We start from the raw sequence: 13,764 nt of genomic DNA, 5'->3' as shown, positions 1-13,764 counted from the left end.
GTATTGTGACATCATAACTCTGCACGGGTCACCCAGGTGACAGGCCCTTGTCTCTGATCTAGCTAAGGGGACATCGTGACATCATAACACTGCACGGGTAAACCAGGGGACATACCCTTGTCTGTGATCTGCCTAAGGGGTCATTGTGACATCATAACTCTGCATGGGACACCCAGGTGACACACCCTTGTCTGTGATCTGCCTAAGTGGGCATTGTGACATCATATCACTGCACTGGTCACACAGGAGACAGACCCTTTTCTTTGATCTGCCTAAGGGGGCATTGTGACATCATAACTCTGCACGGGTCACCCAGGTGACAGAGCCTTGTGTGTGATCTCCCTAAGGGGGCCATGTGACATCATAACTCTGCACTGGTCACGGTGGTGACAGACACTTGTCTGTGATCTGCCTAAGGGGCCATTGTGACATCATAGCTCTGCACATGTCACCCTATTTACAGACCCTTGTTTGTGATCTGTCTAAGGAGACATTGTGACACCATAAGTCTGCACTGGTCACCGTGGTGACAGACCCTTGTCTCTGATCTGCCTAAGGGTACATTGTGACATCATAAGTCTGCACGGGTCACCCAGGTGACAAACCCTTGTCTGTGATCTGACTAAGGGTGCATTGTGACATCATAACTCTGCACGGGTCACACAGGTGACAGGCATGTGTCTGTGATCTGCCTAAGGGGGCATTGTGACATCATAACTCAGCATGGGTCACCCAGGTGACAGGCCCTTGTCCGTGATCTGCCTAATGGGGCACTGTGACATCATAACACTGCAAGGGTAACCCAGGTGACAGACCCTTGTCTGAGATCTGGCAAAGGGGTCATTGTGACATGATAACTCTGCCCTGGGCACCCAGGTGACAGGCCCTTGTCTGATCTGACTAACGGGGCATTGTGACATGATAACTCTGCACTGGGCACCCATGTGACAGGCCCTTTTCTGTGATCTCCTTAAGGGGTGATTGTGATGTCATAACTCTGCCCGGAGCACCCAGGTGACAGGCCCTTGTCTGTCATGTGCCGAAGGGAGCACTCTGACATTATAACTCTGCAGTGGGCACCCAGGTGACATGCCCTTGTCTGTCATCTGCCTAAGGAGGGATTGTGACATCATAACTCTGCACTGGACACCCAGGTGACAGGACCTTGTCTGTGATCCGCCCAAGGGGGCATTCTGACATCATAACGCGGCGTGTGTCACACAGGTGACAGGCCATTGTCTGTGATGTGCCTAAGGGGGCATTGTGACATCATAACTCTGCACGGGTCACCCAGGTGACAGGCCCTTGTCTCTGATCTAGCTAAGGGGACATCGTGACATCATAACACTGCACGGGTAAACCAGGGGACATACCCTTGTCTTTGATCTGCCTAAGGGGTCATTGTGACATCATAACTCTGCATGGGACACCCAGGTGACACACCCTTGTCTGTGATCTGCCTAAGTGGGCATTGTGACATCATATCACTGCACTGGTCACACAGGAGACAGACCCTTTTCTTTGATCTGCCTAAGGGGGCATTGTGACATCATAACTCTGCACGTGTCACCCAGGTGACAGAGCCTTGTGTGTGATCTCCCTAAGGGGGCCATGTGACATCATAACTCTGCACTGGTCACGGTGGTGACAGACACTTGTCTGTGATCTGCCTAAGGGGCCATTGTGACATCATAGCTCTGCACATGTCACCCTATTTACAGACCGTTGCTTGTGATCTGTCTAAGGAGACATTGTGACACCATAAGTCTGCACTGGTCACCGTGGTGACAGACCCTTGTCTCTGATCTGCCTTAGGGTACATTGTGACATCATAAGTCTGCATGGGTCACCCAGGTGACAAACCCTTGTCTGTGATCTGACTAAGGGTGCATTGTGACATCATAACTCTGCACGGATCACCCTGGTGACAGACTCTTGTATTTGATCTGCTTAAGTGGGCGTTGGGAAATCATAAATCAACACTGGGCACCCAGGTGACAGACCCTTGTCTGTGATCTCCCTAAGGGGGTATTGTGACATCATAACCCTGCACTGGTCACACAGTAGACAGACCCTTGTCTGTGATCTACCTAAGGGGCATTGAATCATCATAACTGTGCGCTGGCCCCACAGGTGACGGACCACTGTCTGTGATCTGCTAAGGGGCCATTGTGACATCAGAACTCTGCTCTGGTCACCCAGGTGAAAGACCCTTGTCTGTGATCTGCCTAAGTGGAAATTGTGACATTATAACTCTGCACTGGTCACCCAGGTGGCAGAACCTTGTCTCTGATCTGCCTAAGGGGGCACTGTGACATCATAACTCTGCACTGGTCACCCAGGAGACAGACTCTTGTCTGTGATTTGCCTAAGGGGGCATTGTGACATCATAACTCTGCACCGGTCAACCAGTTGACAGGCCCTTGTCTGTGATATGCCTAAGGGCGCATTGTGATATCATAACTCTGCACGGGTCACCCAGATGACAGGCACCTGTCTGTTATCTAGATAAGGGGGCATTGTGACATCATAACACTGCATGGGTAACCCAGGTGACAGACCCTTGTCTGTGATCTGCCTAACGGGCATTGTGACATCATAACTCTGCATGGGACACCCAGGTGACACACCCTTGTCTGTGATCTGCCTAAGTGGGCATTCTGATATCATAACTCTGCACTGGTCACACAGGTGACAGACTCTTGTCTTTGATCTGCCTAAGGGGGCATTGTGACATCATAACTCTGAAAAGGTCACCCAGGTGACAGGCCCTTGTCTGTGATCTGGCTAAGGGGCATTTTGACATCATAACTCTGCACTGGTCACCCAGGTGTCAGGCCCTTGTCTGTGATGTGCCTATGGGGGCAATGTGACCTCATAACTCTGCACTGGTCACCCAGGTGACAGGCCCTTGTCTGTGATCGGCCTAAGGGCACATTGTGACATCATAACACTGCACGGGTCACCCAGATGAAAGGTCCTTGTCTGTGATCTAGATAAGGGGACATTGTGACATCATAACACTGCGCGGGTAACCCCGGTGACAGACCCTTGTCTGTGATCTGCCTAAGGGGCAGTCTGACATCATAACTCTGCACTGGTCAGACAGGTGACATACCCTTGTCTTTGATATGCCTAAGTGGGCATTGTGACATCATAACTCTGCACTGATCACCCAGGTGACAGTCACTTGCCTTTGATCTGCCTAAGGGGGCATTGTGACATCATAACTTTACGCGGCTCACCCAGGTGACAGACCCTTGTCTGTGATCTGCCTAAGGGGCCATTGTGACATCATAACTCTGCACTGGTCGCTCTGGTGACAGACCCTTGTGTGTGACCCGCCTAAGGGGCCATTGTGCCATCATAACTGTGCACTGGGCACCCAGGTGACAGACCCTTGTCTGTGATCTGCCTAAGGGGGCATTGTGACATCATAACTCTGCACTGGTCACCCAGGAGACAGACTCTTGTCTGTGATTTGTCTAAGGGAGCATTGTGACATCATAACTCTGCACCGGTCAGCCAGGTGACAGGCCCTTGTCTGTGATATGCCTAAGGGCGCTTTGTGACATCATAACTCTGCATGGGTCACCCAGATGACAGGCACTTGTCTGTTATCTAGATAAGGGGGCATTGTGACATCACAACACTGCACAGGTAACCCAGGTGACAGACCCTTGTCTGTGATCTGCCTAACGGGTATTGTGACATCATAACTCTGCATGGGACACCCAGGTGACACACCCTTGTCTGTGATCTGCCTAAGTGGGCATTCTGATATCATAACTCCGCACTGGTCACACAGGTGACAGACTCTTGTCTTTGATCTGCCTAAGGGGGCATTGTGGCATCATAACTCTGCACGGGTCACCCAGGTGAAAGGCTCTTCTCTGTGATGTGCCTAAGGGGGCATTGTGACATTATAACTCTGCACTGGTCACAATGCCCCGTTAGGCAGTTCACAGACTAGGCTCTGTCACCTGGGTGAGCAGTGCAGAGTTATAATGTCACAATGCCCCCTTATGCACATCAGAGACTAGGGACGGTCACCTCAGTGCCCAGTGCAGAGTTATGATGTCACAATGCCCCCTTACGCGGATCACAGTGAAGGGTCTGTCACCTGGGAGACAAGTGCAGTGTTATGAGGTCTAAATGCCCCCATAGGCAGATCACACACAATGGTCGTTCACATGGGTGCCCAGTTCATAGTTATGATGTCACAATGCCGCCCTAGGCAGATCACAGACCAGGGTCTCTCACCTGGGTGACGAGTGCAGAGTTATGATGACACAATGCTCAATTAGGCAGATCCCAGAGAAGGGCCTGTCACCTGGGTGCCCAGTGCAGAGTTATAATGTCACAATGCCCCCTTATGCACATCAAAGACTAGGGACTGTCACCTCCGTGCCCAGTGCAGAGTTGTGATGTCACAATGCCCCCTTAGGTGGATCACAGAGAAGGGTCTGTCACCTGGGTGACCAGTGCAGTGTTATGAGGTCTAAATGCCCCCTTAGGCAGATCACACAAAATGGTCGTTCACTTGGGTGCCCAGTGCATTGTTATGATGTTACAATGCCACCCTAGGCAGATCACAGACCAGGGACTCTCACCTGGGTGACGAGTGCAGAGTTATGATGACACAATTCTCCCTTATGGAGATGAAACACAAGGGTCTGTCACCTGGGTGAACAGCGCAGAGTTATGATGTCACAATGCCCCCTTAGGCAGATCTCAGACAAGGGCCTGTCACCTGGCTGCCCAGTGTAGGTTTATGATGTCACAATGCCCTGTTAGGCAGATCACAGGTCAGGGTCTGTTACCTGTGTGACCAGTGCAGAGTTATAATGTCACAATGCCCCCTTAGGCAGATCAGAGATAAGGGTCTGTAACCACAGTGACCAGTGCAGAGTTATGGTGTCACAATGCCCCGTTAGGCAGATCACAGACAAGGTTATATCTCCTGGGTGACTAGTGCAGAGTTATGATGTCACAATGCCACCTCAGGCAGATCACAGACAAGGGACTGTCACCTGGGAGAGCAGTGCAGAGCTATGATGCCAAAATGCCCCCTTAGGAAGATCACAGACAACCGCCTGTCACCTGGGTGACCACGGCAGAGTTATGATGTCTCAATGCCCCCTTAGGCAGACCGCAGACAAGGGTCCTTCACCCGGGTGACCAGTGTAGAGTTATGATGTCACAATGCCCCTTTAGGCAGGTTACAGACAATGGTCTCTCACCTGGGTGTCCATTGCAGGGTTATGATATCAGAATGCCCCCTTAGGCAGATCACAGACAGTGGCCTGTCACCTGGGTGACCAGTGCAGAGTTATGATGTGACAATGCCCCCTTAGGCAAATCACAGTGAAGGGTATGTCACCTGGGATACCAGTGCTCAGTTATGATGTCACAATGCCCTCTTAGGCAGATCACAGACAAGGGTCAGTCACCACGGTGACTAGTGAAGAGTTATGATGCAACCATGCCCTCTTAGGCAGATCACAGAAATGGGTCTGTCACCTGGGTGACCAGTGCAGAGTTATGATGTCACAATGCCCCCTTAGGCAGATCACAGGCAAGGGTCGGTCGCCTGGGTGACGAGTGGCGACATATGAGGTCACAATGCCCCCTTAGACAGGTCACAGACAAGGGTCTGTCACCTGGGTAACCAGTGCAGAGTTATGATGTCAAAATGCACCCTTAGGCAGATAGCGGACAAAGGTCTGTCACCAGGGTGACCAGTGCAGAGTTATGATGTCACAATACCCCATTAGGCAGATCACAGGAACGGTCCTGTCACATGGGTGACCCGAGCAGAGTTATGATGTCACAATGCCCCCTTAGGCAGATCACAGACAAGAGCCGGTCACCTGGGTACCCAGTGCAGACCTATGATGTCACAATGCTCCCTTAGGCAGATAGCGAATGGTCTGTCACGAGGGTGACCAGTGCAGAGTTATGATGTCACAATACCCCTTAGGCAGATCACAGACAAGGGTCTGTCTCCTGGGTGCCCCGTGCAGAGTTATGATGTCACAATGCCCCCTTAGGCAGTTCAGAGACAAGGGTCTGTCACCTCGGTGAAAAGTGCAGAGATATAATGTCACAATGCCCCCTAAGGCAGTTCACAGACAAGGGTCTGCCACCTGGGTGACCAGTGCAGAGTTACGATGTCACAATGACCACTTAAGAAGATCAAAGACAAGGGTCTGTCACCAGGGTGACCCGTGCAGGGTTAGGATGTCACAACGCACCCTTAGGCAGATCACAGACAAGGGTCTTTCACCTGGGTGAACAGTGCAGAGTTATGATGTCCCAATGCCCCCTTAGGCGGATCAAAGACAAGGGTAGGTCACCATGATTACTAGTGCACAGGTAAAATGTCACAATGCCCTCTTAGGCAGAACAGAGACAAGGGTGTGTCTCAACAGTGACTAGCGAAGAGGTATGATGCAACAATACCCCCTTAGGCAAATCAAACTCAAGGGTCTGTCACCTGGGTGACCAGTGCAGAGTTAAGATGTCTCAATGCCCCCTAAGCAGATCACAGACAATGGTCTGTAACCTGGGTTACCAGCGCAGAATTATGATGTCACAATTCCCCCTCAGGGAGATCACAGACATGGGCCTGACACCTGGGAGACGCATGCAGAATTTTGATGTCACAATGCCCACTTAGGCAGATCACAGACAATTGCCTGTCACCTGGGTGACCCGTGCAGAGTAATGATGTCACAATGCCCCCTTAGGCAGATCACAGATAAGGGCCGGTCACCTGGGTGACCAGTGGAGAGTTGTGATGTCACAATGCCCCGTTAGGCAGATCACAGACAAGGGTCTGTCAGCTGGGTGACCAGTGCATAGTTATGATGTCACAAAGCCCCCTTAGGCAGATCACAGACAAGCGCCTGTCACCTGGGTGACCAGTGCAGGGTTATGATGACACAACGCCCCCTGAGGCAGATCACAGTCAAGCGTCTGACTACAGGGTGACCTGTGCGGAGTTATGATGTCACAATGCCCCCTTAGGCAGATCACAGACAGCGGTCTGCCACCTTTGTGCCTCGTGCAGAGTTATGATGTCACAATGCCCCCTTAGGGAGATCAAAGACAAGGGTCTGTCACCTGGGTGACCAGTGCAGAGTTATGATGCCACAATGCCCCCTTAGGCAGTTCAGAGACAAGGGTATGTCACCTCGGTGACAAGTGCAGTGATATGAAGTCACAATGCCCCATTAGGCAGTTCACAGACAATGGTCTGTCACCTGGGTGACCAGTGTGGAGTTATGATGTCACAATGACCACTTAAGAACTTCAAAGACAAGGATCTGTCACCAGGGTGACTCGTGCAGAGTTAGGACGTCACAATGCACCCTTAGGCAGATCACAGACAAGGGTCTGTCACCTGGGTGACCCGTGCATAGTTATGATGTCACAATAACCCCATATGCAGATCACAGACAAGGGTCTGTCACCTGTGTGACCAGTGCAGAATTATGATGTCGCAATACTCCATTAGGCAGATCACAGAAATGGGTCTGTCACCTGGGTGACCAGTGCAGGGTTATGATGTCACAATGTCCCCTTAGGCAGATCACAGACAAGGGTCTGACACCACGGTGACCTGTGCAGAGATATGATGTCACAATGCCCTCTTAGGCAGATCACAGACAAGGGTCTGTGACCTGGGTGGCCAGTGCAGAGTTATGATGTCACATTGCCCCCTTAGGCAGATCACAGACAAGGTTCTGTCACCTGGGTGACCAGTGCAGAGTTATGATGTCACAATGCCCCTGTCGGCATATAACGGACAATGGTCTGTCACCAGGGTGACCAGTGCAGAGTTATGATGTCACAAAGCTCCCTTTGTCAGATCACAGACAAGGGCCTGTCACCTGGGTGACCAGTGCAGAGTTATGATGTCACAATGCCCCCTTAGGTAGATCACAGGCAAGGGCCTGTCACTGTGGTGACCATTGCAGAGTTGTGATGTCACAATGCCCACTTAGGCAGATCACACACAAGGGTCTGTCACCTCGGTGACCAGTGCAGAGTTATGATGTCACAATGCCCCCTCAAGCAGAACAAACACAGGGGACTGTCATCTGGGTGAGCAGAGCAGACTTAGGATGTCACAATGCCCCTTAGGCAGATAGCAGACAATGTACTGTCACCTGGGTGACCGTGCAGTGTTATGATACCAGTATGCCCCATTACGCAGATCACAGTCAAGGGTCTGTCACCTGGGTGACGCGTGCAGAGTTATGATGTCACAATGCCCCCTTAGGCAGAACACAGACAAGGGTCCGTCACCATGATGACCAGTGCAGAGTTATGATGTCACAATGCTCCCGTAGGCAGATCAAAGACAAGGGTCTGTCACCTGGGTGACCAGTGCGGAGTTATATGTCACAATGACCACTTAAGAACTTCAAAGACAAGGGTCTGTCACCAGGGTGACTCGTGCAGAGTTAGGATGTCACAATACACCCTTAGGCAGATCACAGACAAGGGTCTGTCACTTGGGTGACCCGTGCATAGTTATGATGTCACAATAACCCCAAATGCAGATCACAGACAAGGGTCTGTCACCTGTGTGACCAGTGCACAGTTATGATGTCTCAATGCACCTTTAGGCAGACCACATTCAAGGTCTTGTCACATGGGTGACCCATGCAGACTTTTGATGTCACAATGCCTCCTTAGGCAGAGCACAGACAAGGTTCTGTCACCACGAAAACCAGTGCAGAGTTATGATGTCACAATGTCTCCTTATATAGATCAGAGACAAGGTTCTGTCACCTCGGTGACCAGTGCCGAGTTATGATGTCACAACGCCCCCTTAGGCAGATCACAGACTAGGGTCTGCCGCCTGGGTGACGAGTGACGAGTTATGATGTCACAATGCCTCCTTAGGCAGATCACAGACAAGGGTTTGCCACCTGGGTGCCTCGTGCAGAGTTATGATGTCACAATGCCCCCTTAGGCAGAACAAAGACAAGGGTCTGTCACCTGGGTGACCAGTGCAGAGTTATGATGTCACTATGCCCGCTTAGGCAGTTCACAGATAAGGGTCTGTCACCTGGGTGACCAGTGCAGAGTTATGATGTCACAGTGCCCCCTTAGGCAGATCACAGACAAGTGTCGGTCACCTGCGTGACTAGAGCAGAGTTATGATGTCACAATTCCCCCTTATGCAGTTTACAGACAAGGGTTTCTCACCTGGGTGAGCAGTGCAGATTTATGATATAACAATGCCCCCTTAGGCAGATCACAGACAAGGGTCTGCCGCCTGGGTTACGAGTGGCTAGTTATGAGGTCACAATGCCCCCTTAGGCAGATCAAAGACAAGGGTCTGTCACCTGGGTAACCAGTGCAGAGTTATGAAGTCACAATGAACCCTTAGGCAGATAACGAACAAGGATGTGTCACCAGGGTGACTGGTGCAGAGTTATGATGTCGCAATACCCCATTAGGCAGATCACAGAAATGGGTCTGTCACCTGGGTGACCAGTGCAGGGCTATGATGTCACAATGTCCCCTTAGGCAGACCACGGACAAGGGTCTGTCACCTCGGTGACCTGTGCAGAGATATGATGTCACAATGCCCTCTTAGGCAGATCACAGACAAGGGTCTGTGACCTGGGTGACCAGTGCAGAGTTATGATGTCACATTGCCCCCTTAGGCAGATCACAGACAAGGGTCTGTCACCTGGGTGACCAGTGCAGAGTTATGATGTCACAATGCCCCCGTCGGCATATAACGGACAATGGTCTGTCACCAGGGTGACCAGTGCAGAGTTATGATGTCACAATGCCCCCTTAGGTAGATCACAGGCAAGGGCCTGTCACCTGGGTGACCATTGCAGAATTATGATGTCACAATGCCCACTTAGGCAGATCACACACAAGGGTCTGTCACCTCGGTGACCAGTGCAGAGTTATGATGTCACAATGCCCCCTCAAGCAGAACAAACACAGGGGACTGTCACCTGGGTGAGCAGTGCAGACTTATGATGTCACAATGCCCCTTAGGCAGATAGCAGACAATGTACTGTCACCTGGGTGACCGTGCAGTGTTATGATACCAGTATGCCCCATTACGCATATCACAGTCAAGGTTCTGTCACCTGGGTGACGCGTGCAGAGTTATGATGTCACAATGCCCCCTTAGGCAGATCACAGACAAGGATCCGTCACCACGATGACCAGTGCAGAGTTATGATGTCACAATGCCCCCTTAGGCAGAACACAGACAAGGGTCCGTCACCATGATGACCAGTGCAGAGTTATGATGTCACAATGCTCCCGTAGGCAGATCAAAGACAAGGGTCTGTCACCTGGGTGACCAGTGTGGAGTTATGATGTCACAATGACCACTTAAGAACTTCGAAGACAAGGGACTGTCACCAGGGTGACTCGTGCAGAGTTAGGATGTCACAATACACCCTTAGGCAGATCACAGACAAGGGTCTGTCACTTGGGTGACCCGTGCATAGTTATGATGTCACAATAACCCCATATGCAGATCACAGACAAGGGTCTGTCACCTGTGTGACCAGTGCACAGTTATGATGTCTCAATGCACCTTTAGGCAGACCACATTCAAGGTCTTGTCACATGGGTGACCCATGCAGAGTTTTGATGTCACAATGCCTCCTTAGGCAGAGCACAGGCAAGGTTCTGTCACCACGAAAACCAGTGCAGAGTTATGATGTCACAATGTCTCCTTATATAGATCAGAGACAAGGTTCTGTCACCTCGGTGACCAGTGCCGAGTTATGATGTCACAACGCCCCCTTAGGCAGATCACAGACTAGGGTCTGCCGCCTGGGTGACGAGTGACGAGTTATGATGTCACAATGCCTCCTTAGGCAGATCACAGACAAGGGTTTGCCACCTGGGTGCCTCGTGCAGAGTTATGATGTCAAAATGCCCCCTTAGGCAGAACAAAGACAAGGGTCTGTCACCTGGGTGACCAGTGCAGAGTTATGATGTCACTATGCCCGCTTAGGCAGTTCACAGATAAGGGTCTGTCACCTGGGTGACCAGTGCAGAGTTATGATGTCACAGTGCCCCCTTAGGCAGATCACAGACAAGTGTCGGTCACCTGCGTGACTAGAGCAGAGTTATGATGTCACAATTCCCCCTTATGCAGTTTACAGACAAGGGTTTCTCACCTGGGTGAACAGTGCAGATTTATGATATAACAATGCCCCCTTAGGCAGATCACAGACAAGGGTCTGCCGCCTGGGCGACGAGTGGCTAGTTATGAGGTCACAATGCCCCCTTAGGCAGATCAAAGACAAGGGTCTGTCACCTGGGTAACCAGTGCAGAGTTATGAAGTCACAATGAACCCTTAGGCAGATAACGAACAAGGATGTGTCACCAGGGTGACTGGTGCAGAGTTATGATGTCGCAATAACCCATTAGGCAGATCACAGAAATGGGTCTGTCACCTGGGTGACCAGTGCAGGGTTATGATGTCACAAAGCTCCCTTTGTCATATCACAGACAGGGGCCTGTCACCTGGGTGACCAGTGCAGAGTTATGATGTCACAATGCCCCCTTAGGTAGATCACAGGCAAGGGCCTGTCACCTGGGTGACCATTGCAGAATTATGATGTCACAATGCCCACTTAGGCAGATCACACACAAAGGTCTGTCACCTCGGTGACCAGTGCAGAGTTATGATGTCACAATGCCCCCTCAAGCAGAACAAACACAGGGGACTGTCACCTGGGTGAGCAGTGCAGACTTATTATGTGTCAATGCCCCTTAGGCAGATTGCAGACAATGTACTGTCACCTGGGTGACCGTGCAGTGTTATGATACCAGTATGCCCCCTTACGCATATCACAGTCAAGGGTCTGTCACCTGGGTGACGCGTGCAGAGTTATGATGTCACAATGCCCCCTTAGGCAGATCACAGACAAGGATCCATCACCACGATGACCAGTGCAGAGTTATGATGTCACAATGCTCCCGTAAACAGATCAAAGACAAGGGTCTGTCACCTTGGTGACCAGTGCGGAGTTATGATGTCACAATGACCACTTAAGAATTTCAAAGACAAGGGTCTGTCACCAGGGTGACTCGTGCAGACTTAGGATGTCACAATACACCCTTAGGCAGATCACAGACAAGGGTCTGTCACTTGGGTGACCCGTGCATAGTTATGATGTCACAATAACCCCATATGCAGATCACAGACAAGGGTCTGTCACCTGTGTGACCAGTGCACAGTTATGATGTCTCAATGCCCCTTTAGGCAGACCACATTCAAGGTCTTGTCACATGGGTGACCCATGCAGAGTTTTGATGTCACAATGCCTCCCTAGGCAGAGCACAGACAAGGGTCTGTCACCACGGAAACCGGTGCAGAGTTATGATGTCACAATGTCTCCTTATATAGATCAGAGACAAGGTTCTGTCACCTCGGTGACCAGTGCCGAGTTATGATGTCACAACGCCCCCTTAGGCAGATCACAGACAAGGGTCTGCCACCTGGGTGACACGTGCAGAGTTATGATGTCACAATGCCCCCTTAGGCAGAACAAAGACAAGGGTCTGTCACCTGGGTGACCAGTGCAGAGTTATGATGTCACTATGCCCGCTTAGGCAGTTCACAGATAAGGGTCTGTCACCTGGGTGACCAGTGCAGAGTTATGATGTCACAGTGCTCCCTTAGGCAGAACACAGACAAGTGTCGGTCACCTGCGTGACTAGAGCAGAGTTTTGATGTCACAATTCCCCCTTAGGCAGATTACAGACAAGGGTTTCTCAGCTGGGTGAACAGTGCAGATTTATGATATAATAATGCCCCCTTAGGCAGATCACAGACAAGGGTCTGCCGCCTGGGTTACGAGTGGCGAGTTATGAGGTCACAATGCCCCCTTAGGCACATCAAAGACAAGGGTCTGTCACCTGTGTAACCAGTGCCGAGTTATGATGTCACAATAAACCCTTAGGCAGATAAAGAACAAGGATCTGACACCAGGGTGACTGGTGCAGAGTTATGATGTCGCAATACCCCATTAGGCAGATCACAGAAATGGGTCTCTCACCTGAGTGACCAGTGCAGGGTTATGATGTCAAAATGTCCCCTTAGGCAGATCACAGACAAGGGTCTGTCACCACAGTGACCAGTGCAGAGATATGATGTCACAATGCACTCTTAGGCAGATCACAGACAAGGGTCTGTGACCTGGGTGACCAGTGCAGAGTTATGATGTCACAATGCCCCCGTCGGCATATAACGGACAACGGTCTGTCACCGGGGTGACCAGTGCAGAGTTATGATCTCACAATGACCCCTTAACCAGATCAGAGACCAGGGGCTGTCACTTGGGTGACCAATGCAGGGTTATGATGTCACAATGCCCACTTAGGCAGATCATAGACAAGGGTCTCTCACCTAGATGACCAGAGCAGAGCTATGATGTCACAATAGCCACTTAAGCAGATCAAACACAAGGGTCTGTCAGCATGGTGACCATGCAGAGTTATGATGTCACAATGCCCCTTAGGCAGATCACAGACAAGGGTCTGTCACCTGGTTGACCAGTGCAGAATTATGATGTCACAATGCCCCGTTAATCAGATCACAGACAAGGGTCTGTCACCTGGGTGACTCGTGCAGTGTTATGGTGTCACAATGCCCCCTTTGGCAGATCACAGACATGGGACTGTCACCTTGGTTACCCGTGCAGTGTTCTGATGTCACAATGCCCCCTAAGGCAGATCACAGACAAGGGCCT

The sequence above is a fragment of the Gorilla gorilla genome, chromosome 14 (assembly GCF_029281585.2).
Source record: "Gorilla gorilla gorilla isolate KB3781 chromosome 14, NHGRI_mGorGor1-v2.1_pri, whole genome shotgun sequence".
NCBI lineage: Eukaryota > Metazoa > Chordata > Mammalia > Primates > Hominidae > Gorilla > Gorilla gorilla.
Note: the sequence above shows the minus strand (reverse complement) of the source record.